General features: G+C 36.1%; 1 protein-coding gene and 1 long non-coding RNA gene across 2 annotated transcripts in view; one reads left to right on the top strand and one right to left on the bottom strand.

The window, feature by feature from the left end:
- LOC134657810 (transcription factor Sox-17-alpha-A) overlaps positions 1-15,029 on the bottom strand; it is a 143,359-nt gene that overhangs the window by 88,692 nt on the left and 39,638 nt on the right. The window lies entirely within an intron of this gene.
- The window catches only part of LOC134657883 (uncharacterized), a 485,626-nt gene continuing 472,279 nt past the window's right edge, over positions 1,683-15,029 (top strand). The window contains exon 1 of the long non-coding RNA XR_010097651.1: positions 1,683-1,888. This is a non-coding gene — a long non-coding RNA (uncharacterized LOC134657883). The remainder of the gene's footprint in view (positions 1,889-15,029) is intronic.

Here is a 15,029-nt window from a genome sequence, read left to right as displayed (position 1 = left end):
TTTTAACTCGTGAGCCACGGAAATTACGCTCGACGCTCACGCCGACAGTCATTCATTTGTTTTAAGAGTTAACGCCAATTTTTAGTTTTTATATTTAATTCTACCACATTTTAATCAAGGGCAAATGCCATGAAAAAAATCACATTGAAACTAAAATATATATGTATTTGCAAGGACCAACTCCAACCAAAAGTTGTCCAAGTTAAAGTTGGCTCATATATAAAAAAAGCGGCCAAGTGCGAGTCGGACTCGCCCATGAAGGGTTCCGTATTTAGGCGATTTATGACGTATAAAAAAAAACTACTTACTAGATCTCGTTCAAACCAATTTTCGGTGGAAGTTTACATGGTAATGTACATCATATATTTTTTTTAGTTTTATCATTCTCTTATTTTAGAAGTTACAGGGGGGGGGGACACACATTTTACCACTTTGGAAGTGTCTCTCGCGCAAACTATTCAGTTTAGAAAAAAATGATATTAGAAACCTCAATATTATTTTTGAAGACCTATCCATAGATACCCCACACGTATGGGTTTGATGAAAAAAAAATTTTTGAGTTTCAGTTCGAAGTATGGGGAACCCCAAAAATTTATTGTTTTTTTTCTATTTTTGTGTGAAAATCTTAATGCGGTTCACAGAATACATCTACTTACCAAGTTTCAACAGTATAGTTCTTATAGTTTCGGAGAAAAGTGGCTGTGACATACGGACGGACAGACAGACGGACAGACGGACAGACGGACAGACAGACAGACATGACGAATCTATAAGGGTTCCGTTTTTTGCCATTTGGCTACGGAACCCTAAAAACCGGCCAAGTGCGAGTCGGACTCGCGTTCCAAGGGTACATTACAATTTTTTTAACAATATGTTTTTTTTAATGAAAAGTGAGTAAAATGTCTTTAAAACACCCATCAAAAACTCACATTTCTAATAGGTTTTCCTGTCATCTTTAGGTAAAGAACTATTTAGTGTAATTTTCAAAATTTTAGAGTCAGTAGTTTCAGAGATAAGGGGGGGGGGTCATTTTTTGCTTATTTTCTTGAATAACTGCTAAATTATTTATCTTAATATTATAAAAAATATATTTGAGATTCTCAAAATGAGCTCTTTCATTTGATATGTAACACGATACAGTTTGAAATGTTTTATTTTTTAATTTGCTCTTTTACCCCCCAAAAGTGGCCTCCATATTTAAAATTAATTTTTTTACGTTACATGTATTTTTAACAATGTGTTTTTTTTTAATGAAAAGTGAGTAAAATGTCTTTAAAAAACCCGTAGGGGTCAGATCAAAAACTAAGTACTTAAGTCCGACTCACGCTTGACTGCACATTTCTAATAGGTTTTCCTGTCATCTATAGGTAAAGAACTATTTAGTGTATTTTTTTTCAAAATTTTAGACCCAGTAGTTTCAGAGATAAAAAGGGGGGGATGGTCATTTTTTGCTTATTTTCTTGAATAACTGCTAAACTATTTGTCTTAAAATGTAAAATCATTTATTTGCAAACAAGATGTATACAATGGTATTACTAAAAGAAATTAAAAAAAAGCGGCCAAGTGCGAGTCGGACTCGCCCATGAAGGGTTCCGTATTTAGGCGATTTATGACGTATTAAAAAAAAAACTACTTGCTAGATCTCGTTCAAACCAATTTTCGGTGGAAGTTTACATGGTAATGTACATCATATATTTTTTTTAGTTTTATCATTCTCTTATTTTAGAAGTTACAGGGGGGGGGACACACATTTTACCACTTTGGAAGTGTCTCTCGCGCAAACTATTCAGTTTAGAAAAAAATGATATTAGAAACCTCAATATCATTTTTGAAGACCTATCCATAGATACCCCACACGTATGGGTTTGATAAAAAAAAAAATTTTGAGGTTCAGTTCGAAGTATGGGGAACCCCAAAAATTTATTGTTTTTTTTCTATTTTTGTGTGAAAATCTTAATGCGGTTCACAGAATACATCTACTTACCAAGTTTCAACAGTATAGTTCTTATAGTTTCGGAGAAAAGTGGCTGTGACATACGGACGGACAGACAGACGGACAGACGGACAGACGGACAGACGGACAGACGGACAGACGGACAGACGGACAGACGGACAGACAGACAGACATGACGAATCTATAAGGGTTCCGTTTTTTGCCATTTGGCTACGGAACCCTAACTAGCTTAAATCTAAATTATGCCCTTGAGGCTGGCGACATTTCCTCGCTGTATCGCAATGCTGATACGTTGTGCGAGGTAGCCGCCAGCTCTTCGGTCACCAGTTACATGAACCAGAAGCTTCGCGATTTCTGCGAACAACTTATGCGTGCTGGGACCCCATGGACTTAACTTCAACTCCAAATGGTACAAAATTATAAAAAATATATATTTGAGATTCTCAAAATGAGCTCTTTCATTTGATATGTAGGTAACACGATATAGTTTGAAAAACTTTACTTTTTAATTCGCTCTTTTATCCCCCAAAAGTGGCCTCCATATTTAAAATTCATTGTTTTACGTTCCATGTATTTTTAACAATATGTTTTTTTAATGAAAAGTAAGTAAAATGTCTTTAAATAGTAAAAAGTACTTAAGTCCGACTCACGCTTGACTGTACATTTCTAATAGGTTTTCCTGTCATCTATAGGTAAAGAACTATTTAGTGTATTTTTTTCAAAATTATAGACCCAGTAGTTTCAGAGATCTAGGGGGGGGGGGGGGGGTCATGGCCATTTTTTGCCTATTTTCTTGAACAACTGCTAAACTATTTATCTTAAAATTATAAATAAAATATGTTTGAGATTCTCAAAATGAGCTCTTTCATTTGATATGTAACACGATATAATTTGAAAAACTTTATTTTTTAATTTGCTCTTTTAACCCCCAAAAGTGGCCTCCATATTTAAAATTCATTTATTTACGTTACATGTCCGTCTTTAGGTCACAAACTTACATATATGTGCCAAATTTCAACTTAATTGGTCCAGTAGTTTCGGAGAAAATAGGCTGTGACAGACGGACGCACGAGTGATCCTATAAGGGTTCCGTTTTTAGGGTTCCGTAGCCAAATGGCAAAAAACGGAACCCTTATAGATTCGTCATGTCTGTCTGTCTGTCTGTCCGTCTGTCCGTCTGTCTGTCCGTCCGTATGTCACAGCCACTTTTCTCCGAAACTATAAGAACTATAATGTTGAAACTTGGTAAGTAGATGTATTCTGTGAACCGCATTAAGATTTTCACACAAAAATAGAAAAAAAACAATAAATTTTTGGGGTTCCCCATACTTCGAACTGAAACTCAAAAATTTTTTTTTCATCAAACCCATACGTGTGGGGTATCTATGGATAGGTCTTCAAAAATGATATTGAGGTTTCTAATATCATTTTTTTCTAAACTGAATAGTTTGCGCGAGAGACACTTCCAAAGTGGTAAAATTTGTGTCCCCCCCCCCTGTAACTTCTAAAATAAGAGAATGATAATACAAAAAAAAATATATGATGTACATTACCATGTAAACTTCCACCGAAAATTGGTTTGAACGAGATCTAGTAAGTAGTTTTTTTTTATACGTCATAAATCGCCTAAATACGGAACCCTTCATGGGCGAGTCCGACTCGCACTTGGCCGCTTTTTTTTCCTTTTGTGGTACGGAACCCTAAAAAGCACAAAAATATGTCTAATTTTCATTAATATTCTATTGTATATCGGTACTCTGCATACCACAGCAGTATTATTTTAGTATGAGATAGCTAGTAATAATGCTGAGGGATATGACGAGATTTTTTTAAAACAGCAGTACATTTTAAGAGTTCTTGAGGTAAACGTTAAAACCTGCGGAATGGCCATATCTTCAACAGCGGATTATATTTTATGTTCCTTTCTAATTTCCTGGATTTAAACCCCGTCTTAACTCCTAACCAATGTACAGTCAGCTGCAGAGATAGTTGACCCCCCCCTGCAAATTTCCATGCAGGGGGTGTCAGTTATCTCTATTACAGCTGTAGGTAAGTACGTTGTGCACGTTCGGAGCGTACGTTTCGTGGCATACGCGTAAGAGTTTTCAAGATCCTTAACCAGAGATCATACTATACTGGTTGTTTTAAAGGGCTTACTTGGTATGTGGTCGGAATGTACCCCTTTATCTGTGCCTGGCTTCGGTCTAATTGTGTATTATCCGATGGAGTGTCGACGCGGCTCCCTTTGGTCCCTTTATTTTGTGTTATATAGAATAATGTGCTGTAAATAAGAAGCTGGTTAAGTTCTGTAGAAATGCTTTATAATGGCCGTCAGTTGATTTCGCTGGCCGAAATATAATTCATCGTATGTAATTAGTCCTTGAAACACTCACACGGAAATATCGATTATGAATTGAATAGCAATTAATACTTATCGATAAATGAAGTCATCTTAATTTGATGAAAAAATCATTTTACTGATTAATTTAATCATTGATATGCTTCGTGGATTTTATGTTATACTAGCTTTAGCTTAGAACGCTTTGGTTTACACTAGTTAGCTTTTTAGATTAGGCAAGAATAGTACCTATTTTCACGCTAATGGAGATTAAGTTATAACCAGGAAAACTAACTAATTAACTTACCTATAGTGCATTTAGTCCAAAAATAGGATAATTGCTCTTGCAATATACAGGGTGCTTCCTGTAACAGGAACAATAAATTAAACTGTAGGCTGTACTCCTCAAACTGACCAACATTTGTTCAGCAACTTTTAAAAATTATGAATCCTTTAGACTTCATCTTTTTCATACAAAATAAATATTGCCTTCAATGTACGCTGACATCAGTGTGTTTGACGTTGCTTGTCACGCTTTAAACATAACAAAATTTGCAATACATTGCGTCTTAGAATAAACTTTAAAGTGTAATAAAAATCAAAACCTGAGTTATTTTCAAAAGTTGCTGAACAAATGTTGGTAGTTTGAGGAGTACAGCCTACAGTTTAATTTATTGCTCCTGTTACAGGAAGCACTCTGTATAGCATGGGACAATTTAGATAGAAACACTTTTGAAATTACATCATTGTTTCTCCAGTGAGTAATATCGAACTGCAATCTTATAGTAAGTACCTACCTATTTAATTACTAATATATGGACGTTATATTAATATTAAACACCAAAGTGCACTTAGTTTACGTTTAAACTACTATTTATTACTGCCTTTAGCTTATTAACTTTATAAGGAGCTGCGATTAGGTCCGCGTGGGTTAAAATTCCTTGCTTTCCCTTTGAACATTTCCAAGCATAGACATACATTAGTTATAGTGAAGCACTAACAGTAAAACACATTACATTACATAACTTAGTAAAGTACTATTATTATTTTAAGTCGTTAAACCCCATTTTAAACCATAGAGTTTGGAGAAAATCAACCCCTGTTTTTTGAAATTCTTAGTGGAGCTCATCTATAAGTAGGGTTGCCATACGTCAGGATTTGCCCTGATATGTCAGGATTTTTGGTCCATTGATATCCAGCCTTTTGTCAGGATATTCCATGTTTTCATATGGCAAACCTATCTACAAATATACAAGCAGAGACGAGTAGTGAAAAAGGGAAAATGTTTGCTCAACAGTGAGACACTACGTGGGCTAAGACACCATTCCAATACAATTTTCGGAAGTGTCAATAAAAATAAAAAGGAAAACTCAATAACCTACTCACATATCAATGCAAGGTACTAGGAAATCGCGAGGGAAATCCTAAAGGATACGTCCTAGGTATGACTCATGTCATTCGATAAGACGACAGGTACTTATGTGTATATTATGCAGTAGGTAGGTACTTAAAGTACTTATATCGTTTTTGCATCAGGTATACCTACCGTCAATTTTGTCAACATTGTCTTCTTTTCCAAACCTTTATTAAGTACTCGCTTTTGCCACCTTTCGTGGACCACTAGCCATACACTCGCCACCATATGCTGTAGCTACAGCTAAAAGCTTATAACCTTTAGTTGAGGTTTCTAAAAAAACCTCACACTCGTCAAGCCCCCCCGCAATCCTGACAAAGGACCAAAAATCCTGAAATGTCAGAGGAAATCCTGACGCATAGCAACCCTAGTCGCACCAATCACTCTGAATAGGTCAATTATATTTGTACCCAGCTAAGTAGGAATCACGAACCATATTGCAAATATGATTTTGAGGTCTAACACACAAGCAGTGTGAAATTACCAAGATCCCATAACCATACATCGCTAGCATGAGTCACGACCCACGTCTGGTTGACGTCGGTTAATGTAAATATAGATGTTAAAAGTCAAGCGAGGCTGAATGTTTTTGGTATATGTAACGACATATTATATATCCATTTCATAACACCGGTGTGTAATACGTTAATCGGATAACAGTTAAGATAATCTTTGAATTTAATAATTACCTAAATGTTTTTGGAACCCTAACGTTTCAGGACTAAAGCTATTTTTATTATGATAGGTAGTTATTAACACACATACTCGTAATTAAGGAACGCTTTTTGCAAAAAAATATATTTTATAAGTATTAAAAAAAAAAACAAGGGGTCAAAATTAAGTTAGTTTAATTTGTCTAATACTAAATATTTCATTAGAATTAGACATTTTATTTAATGGTGCACTGGGGTAACTTCGCAAGCGGGATAATATTGAAAAATCCATTTTATGCCAAACATGCCTTACATCATTTTATCAAAGACGATACTCTTGAAACTGCTGGGTCGATTTCTATCAAACACAGCTAAGAACCACCGGTCGCTTTCACTTAAAAAAAATCGCATCGAAATCGGTCCATGCTTCTGCTGGAGAGCTAATACAATGCCACAGACAGACAGACATTGGCGTCAAACATATAACACCCCTCATTGTGCGTCGGGGGTTAAAATAGCTTACACGACTTAGACCCACTTGTACCATCCCACTAACCCGGGGTTAAGCGGTTAAACCATTAACCTAGTGCCAAATTGTACTGGTAAATGGTAACTCCAGGTTTAACCGGTTAATCCCGGGTTAGTGGAATGGTGAAGTGGGCCTTAAGCAGCCAAACGATCAGCAAGTCAAGTGCGTGCGCCAATACGAAGTACCCAGGCCACTTATGAATTAATTCATGCTAATCACCATGTTTATTAATCTCAGCCCGGCAAGGACTGCGGTGACGTCAGAGATGAGTTTTACAACCAGGCTAAGGTTGACAGTAATAGATCGCAGATACTAACTGTAGAATTAACTACAGAATACATCTACTTACCAAGTTTCAACAGTATAGGTCTTATAGTCTCGGAATAAAGTGGCTGTGACATACGGACGGACAGACAGACAGACAGACAGACATGACGAATCTATAAGGGTTCCGTTTTTTGCCATTTGGCTACGGAACCCTAAAAAGGACCTCCTATTTTTAAAAGTCGGTTTAAAATGTAATTCCACCTTTCAGAAACCGCAGCCAAATAACACTAGACCGTACTCATAGGTTGTGTTGCCAAATGCCAACTTCAACTATTATAGTTGAAGTTGGCAACACAATATAATACTCATAGTAAGGTTGCCCAGAGCTCAACGAGGGTGCGGGGTGTTAGGGTCGGCAACGCGCATTATAACAACTCTGGTCTGGAGTTGTACGCGTCCATAGGCTACGGTGACTGCTTACCATCAGGCGGGCCGCATGCTTGTTTGCCACCGACGTAGTAAAAAAAAAATAGCATCATAAAAACAAATCGATTGGCACTTGAATCACCAAAATTACAAGATACATACAAACATACGTGTACGTATACAGCTAAAATCATAACATTCATAAATCTTCCCGTAGAAGGTTAATAAATAGGGTCGCAAAACTAATACGAATATCAGGAGTACCTAGAATGGAATCAGGAATTTTGAGGAGCGGTCTTTTCATGTACAGTCAGCAGCAGAAGTTGCTAAGCGGGCGAGGTGTTCAAAATTACCTTGACGCGCTCTTATTCTCTTAACAATAAAGTCGCGTCAAGATCATTTTGAACACCTGGCCCGCTTAGCAACTTCTGCTGCTGACTGTATGCAATGATATTATATAACCATAGATATACTCATACTTGAGGAGCACAAAAAATACTTCCATATTTATTTTAGTGCCTACGAAGAAATCTGTTATTTTTGATAAATTTTCTCTTTTCATCCATCTTTGTCACACTCGTTGTTAAACATAAGCTCGTCTCTTCCTCTTTCGGTGTGCGGGAGCTCGTTAGCACGTGCACATTTCTCGCTTGCCCAGTCGCGTCTAAAGGCAACTTGTCCAATTTGTCACAAGTTAAGCGCTTCAATTTTGGAACGCCTATAACCCATCTTGAGTTATAAATCATTGACTGTATGTTACAAATTATTGTTTCAAAAGTTAAACTGGCAACATTTATGCCATTGACACATTTTTGTCCATGGCGAGACATCTTTTAACCAGCGTGGTCATTAAAAAATTGATAAATTTAGAGCATGTTTACAAGTTTGTAAGTATATGTAAAATATTCCATTAAGTCTGCTTATTCTCTCAAATACTGGTGTTGAAGTGGGTACAAGAGAAAAATTGGCATGAAGTATTTCCATCAGGCTATTGTACTCTAAACTACCCGTTCATAATTCTTTAGCACCTCATTAATGTAAATGGTATGACGCTTCCAAATAAGCAAGCGCCCCTCGGTGGTCACAAGTCACCAACACCGTATAAATTTGCATAAAATGTCTCATCATTTCGCCGTACATCAAATTAACAATCTTCCACGAAATCTATGGCAACACTGACACAACATACGTCAAACGTCACCAAAACGGCGGCCACAGAAGCCGGCGACGTCCGAATAAAGCCGAACGGATTCAAATATGGCCGCACGCATTCCGATTGCATCTAATAACCTCAAAATCAAATGCAAAATGGCGTATTGTAATGACGCGGCTCCGTTTAGCATTCCGACGTGCCATAACAGAGTACGCATTTTCATTTGGGTCCATTGTTTTCAGATATTAGTATTGATTTCAATAAATAAATTAATCGTATGCCATCGCGAATAGCATTGGTTTGGCACGCGACGAAGCACTGCCTTTGAATTGATAAGTTGGAGTGCTTGTATGGCTTGTCTGGTTTGCGTTTGACTCATGTTACTACGTGAGTTAGGGCATTAACTTCTGTGTAATTTCTATTGTTTGCTAGACATGTCTTCGTGTGAGGTTAAGTCGTGTTAAATTAATGTTAACCGCTGTAGATATAACGCGGGCATTTTTATTAAATGTAGTAGTGGTGACCTTCGACTATTTTACCGTACATGCCTTGCCGTCATATGAAATAATATCTTCAAATTGTTATCACGACTGAGGGAGACGGATGTAAGCAAAACTTAATGGGGATATTTAAACATAACATAACGTAAAATAACGATAACAATATTCTTAAACACGGTATTTATATATATTGTAGATATTGAAACTTTTCAACACTTCGAACAGATTTTGTTACACCATAGATAATCTATGATCTACTATTGTTACTAACTCCAGCTAGTAACACTCCATTTGAGTACTTTATGCGAACAAAAAGAAACGATTATTTAGCTCGGGAGCAAAAATAGTTTAAATACAACCCGTAAAACAAATTATAATATTAGTACCTACAAATAAATATAAATGTTCCCATAATTATTAGATCAAGCTGTATCTAAAATCGAAACCCACAAACCACCTCGATAAAACTCAATCGAGTCGAGTCGATAATACGCGAAAGTTACAATAATCGATATTTAATAATAGTTTCGTCCCGAGCCGGTGATAAGCACGATTTGTCAGCGCCTACGCGGATAATAATATTGTGATTTGCAGTTTCAAATGGTACTATCTGTTCAGTGCAAACAATAATATGTATAGCGTTTTGTTCATTTATCTTTTTTTCTAATTTCGTCTTTGCTTTTTTGGTATGGCAACATTACGAATATGGAGAGGGGAAACTTGGAATCTATCTGACGTATTTAGAGACAGACGTTCTTCCAATTTCGATGTTACATTGCTTGTACGATAAATACTGTAAATTACTTTGATTTTTTCTTTAATAATATTACAAATGATTCAAACAAACGATTGATTATTGCAAATGCATTACTCGTAGTTTAACTCGGTCCGACTGCATTTTTTTAAAATGCTTGAGGTGATTTACGATACTTGTTTGGACAGCTATGTTTTTTTAGCCTAGTACTTTGGTGTCCCTCGACCGTGTTTCCTCCACTCGACCGTGGGCCGTATTCGGATTTTGAACTAGATATCTATTAGATATCTATTAGACATCATGAAGATATGTCAGTGTCAAACAAGTGTCAAAATTGACGTTTTTGTTTGAAGAAACGTCACTTTTGACACTGACATATCTTGGTGATGTCTAATAGATATCTAATATTTGACGTATCTTAAAATTCGAATATGGTTGCGTGTCATCGGCATTTTCCCATCATTTGGGGTAGAATGCTATGTTTTTATAAGTAGGTTGTAAAATATAGGATCAAAATTTTATATTTTAGGCACCAGTCTTATAACTGTCACTAGAGACAAACCAAAGAAAGTCTGCAGCGCTAGATTAAAAGTAGTTTTTAAAAATCAGTATGCGACAACACCACAGAAAATGGATGAAATAGTCTTGATACTTGTGAAATTTCTACCATATTTACCGTCTATGAAAAAATTAAGCTGTATGCACAGCTTAATTTTTATGGTAAAATAAATTTCATTCCAACAATAGATGTCACTATTAATATGTAGACATATACTAATATTGATAAATAATATTGGGAGAATGTGACATTTGGCTTCATCAAAATTAATAAGCTTTTGTAATATCCGCGACGGCGGTAAATAGGTACAGAGGGCCTACCGCGAACACCGAAGTTCTCAATATGCGAGCATCTTTCTCTTTTACTCCCATTAAGGCGTAATTAGATTGACAGAGAAATTGCCCGCAATTTGCGAACTAGTTTTCGGAAAAACGAAATAAACCATTAAAACAATAAACATATATTAAAAATTAATTTTAGCTTTAACTAGTAGGTACCCATGCCGTGAGCATAAGCATGGAGGTTGTGGGTTCGAGCTCAAAACCCGGCTAGTACCAATGAGTTTCTCGAAATGTTAGAGGAAGTTCATAAGTATGCCTATACCTATTAGGTGTGTTCAATTTGCTGTGAAACCTTAGTCTAAACCAATATTATATTATCTAAGTAGGTACATATGGTGAAGTATTAAGATGTTTCATTCCACTTACCCGTCATCAACTCCAAATTTTGTAAACATTGTCGTTTTTCAGCTTGAATCGCCTCGTGCTGACTTTTTACAAGTGTAAAATTATTCGTCGTGCGGAAAAGTAACTCCCGCACGCCGGTTTTGTAAGGTTTCACCATGTTTATTCCGTTCATCACAAAACACAATGAATATTTAAACGATTTTGACAAACACATACCATAGTGCATGACGTTTACTGACTGCTTAAAAAACATTGCCATATGTAGTTTTTTAATTCGATGTCAAATTATTGCGCTGCAGACTTTCTTTGGTTTGTCTCTAGCAACTGTTGCTCATCCACAGGTCATCTACAGTGTGATGGCAGTGACACACATGCCAAAATAAATAACATACACGAAATATAATTTATGCAAAACATATTCGAAACCTGCACAGGGGCCAAACCAAAAATCTTAATTCTCCAAAAGCACTATAGACCACACATCGTGTTTATTTTAAAACAAATATTTTAAAAGTTGTTTCGTATTCAGTCCTCGGTGACAGCTGTCAGTTTCGTTTAATTTTTAAAATATTGTCACTTGGCATGCGGAAATTTGTGGGTGCATTGAATATCGGTATTTCCATTTGTGAATTTGTGAAAGCATTGGATGATAATTTTTTGATCTTATCAGGATACGGTGGATGAATGTTTAATCGGCAGATATCTAATGTTTTGATAATGATGTTTAGGTATATCTGGAGAGCTTTGTCCATCTGTCGGTCTGTGGTACTTGTGCGATCGTACTAACAAGGATTATCCGCTAGGCTAGTTTGTTTTTGAGTTTCAGTTAAGTACAAACTAAAAATTAGAGGTTGCATGTAGAACAAAAAATAAAGCAAGGAAATAAGACCTTTATTACGCCACAATGCACGTTTTTTATAAGCTTTTATTTAACTTGTAATTTTTGTACGTACCTATGTATATTTGGGTCAAATCTTGCAAGCTAAATTAAAGCCACTTCCTATTATCCGATTGAGCTGAAACTTTAAATACATACGTAAGTTGGGTGACAATGGAAATAATGCAATATTATGATACCATCGAGCTCATCTAATGATGTACACAGGAGGTGGCCATAGGAACTCTTTTATAAAACAACACAACCTAATTGTGTTTGGGTTTGTTAGAATTGCCTCGATGAGTAGTTATTGTTGCCAAGTACCTAACCTCTACAGTCAGCGATAAAAGCTTGAATCCAATATTAATGTAGGTAATTAAAAAATAATTTCCCTTTGAATTTCCTTGAAACTAGCAACTGCCCAAATGTTTATCCTACGAGCAATCTCAAGCTAGCCTAGAGGAATTCAAGTGCGTAAAATACGTCAAAAACGTTGAATTGAACGCGGATTCGAAATTTAAAACGTTCGCCGGTTGGCGGTTGCGCACGCGCTACATGACTCACACGCAATAGGGTCACGACACGGGCACAGCGCCATGGCTGCAGTCTTCTGACTATTCAAACTGCTTCCAAGCTACCAGTATAAAGAGGCCCACTGGTTACCAGTCCGCTGGACGATATCAGCCTGTCAGTTGCACGCAAAAGGTGACAGTTCCGAACAACTGACAGGCTGATATCGTCCGGCGGACTGGTAATCAGTGGGCCCTTTAAGTGAGCGCTTTATACCTCCTGCGTAGTTGATGGCCCTTCAAAAATAATTTTCGGTTGCGCTTAATTTAAAAAAAAATTGAAGAAATATATGTTTTTAACCCTCGACGCAAAAAGAGGGGTGTTATGTGTTTAACGCCAATGTCTGTCTGTCTGTGGTATTGCAGCTCTCCAACGGATGAACGGATTTAGTTTTTTTTTATGATGTAGGAGACAAACGAGCGGACTCGCCTGATTGTAAGCCATTACCGCCGCCCATGAACACCCGGAACACCAGTGCGGTTGTAAGTGCGTTGCCGATATTTAATATGGGAGTACGCTCTTTTTTGATGCGTTATTTTACGTGAAAGCGAGTTTCCTTAGTTCTTAGCTATGTCGGAAAGAAATCGATCCAACAGGCATTTCTGGCATATAGCGTAGGGGTTCTTATTTTTTTTTATAATAATTGGGTCAATTTCACCAAACGAGCATTTTTGTCTAATTCCCATGGAATTTTGAAATACCAACATTACACAAAAAAAAAAATGCTGATAATTTGATAAAAAATATAATAAACATTAATTTTCTTATGGGGTAAAAATATTCATAAAACTATAAAAGTTATTTCAATTTAAAATTTTGGTCAGGGCACGGGAATTAGTGTGTCCATGGGAATTAGATTTTACTAGCACGGAAATTAGAACATGGCACAGAAATTGTTTTCTTAGCTTATTTTGGTAGTTAAAACTATTATTTATGTATATTTTAATCTACAATAATATACTTCAACCATACTGAAGCGGCATCGAACATATTTATCTACTTTAATTTTAGTTAGTAACGGACGACAAATCTACGAAAGTATGATACACTAAAAACTACGTATTTGACTAATAGTTTCCTTGATTTTAATGGCAACTAATCTCTCTTTCTTAGTAAAATATATATATTTCAAAACAATACTTTGAGTAGTTGCGTAAACATGTCCGCCTTACATACAAAACTATTCATTAAAAAGTGTCATTATGTATCTGCATGTAGATAGGTACAAGGTGTATGATCTGCTTTATGGCCGTATAGGAAATGATACTAAGAAATAAATAGGTGCACAGAGAGAAGAAGTTATTGTGTAAGTTAATCTGAAGAAATCGAATATGCTGCCTTCATAAATTCATAACACAAACAATTGTTTAACCACATATGAGGTAAGGTGGGGTAAGACTATCACCGGGGTAAGACTATCACAGACAGACAGACATGACGAATCCATAAGGGTTCCGTTTTTTGCCATTTGGCTACGGAACCCTAATAAGGTATCTAATAGTATTACGGTTTTAATACCCCCCTGGCATTGTCTAAAATAACCGACTTGGTTTCACATTACATCTCAAAACTTTTTTTGTAGTAGAAGAACTGCGTTGCGAGACTTGCATCTTTTTACATGTAATGTTTTTGATAGGATCCCATCTCTTTTTGTAGGCTGTCCTTCTTTTCAGGTAATCATACCCATACCATACTGATACTATGTATACACATATCATTACTATATACATCTTTATTCATACTCACATCGTACATCGTAGTGTACCTTTACTTTCCCTACTAATTGTAAGAACTAAAAGGTAAATTTGTTATCGCATATATTTCTATAGGATTACAAACTTATTTATGCAGTTATTAGATCTTTAGAACGTGACTAATATTGCAGTATTATTAGATTTTTATTGGCTTAAAAAGCTTAAACCTAATTACGTTTCAAATTTGGAACTTGTGGGTATGCTAGAAGTACCTTAGAATAATGATGATCGTGAGTGATTGTGTCAGTGACAAAACTAAGGGATTTTAAAGTGCATTAATTCTTAGATTACATGTTCAAATTAAATGTTATTTTGACCGTGCCACTTTGTTTTGCTCGACTTGGCGGCGGCACTGCCGTGTCCCCAGATCCTTTGTCCTTCCCCGGGCCTCAAACTATCTCCATGCCAAATATCATCAACATGATATTGGTTCAGCGGTTTAAGCGTGACGAGATAACAGACAGACAGACAGAGATACTTTCGCATTTATAATATAGTAAGAATAGGATATATTTAATTTTTCTTGTATTAGAAAAGCTAATTTATAACAACTAATCTATTAAACGAGCAATTCTTGTATATATTTCGGGGATCT

Source organism: Cydia amplana, chromosome 21, assembly GCF_948474715.1.
Source record: "Cydia amplana chromosome 21, ilCydAmpl1.1, whole genome shotgun sequence".
Classification (NCBI taxonomy): Eukaryota; Metazoa; Arthropoda; class Insecta; order Lepidoptera; family Tortricidae; genus Cydia; species Cydia amplana.
The sequence above is the reverse complement of the archived record's forward strand: the minus strand, read 5'-3'. Positions and strand labels throughout refer to the sequence as shown.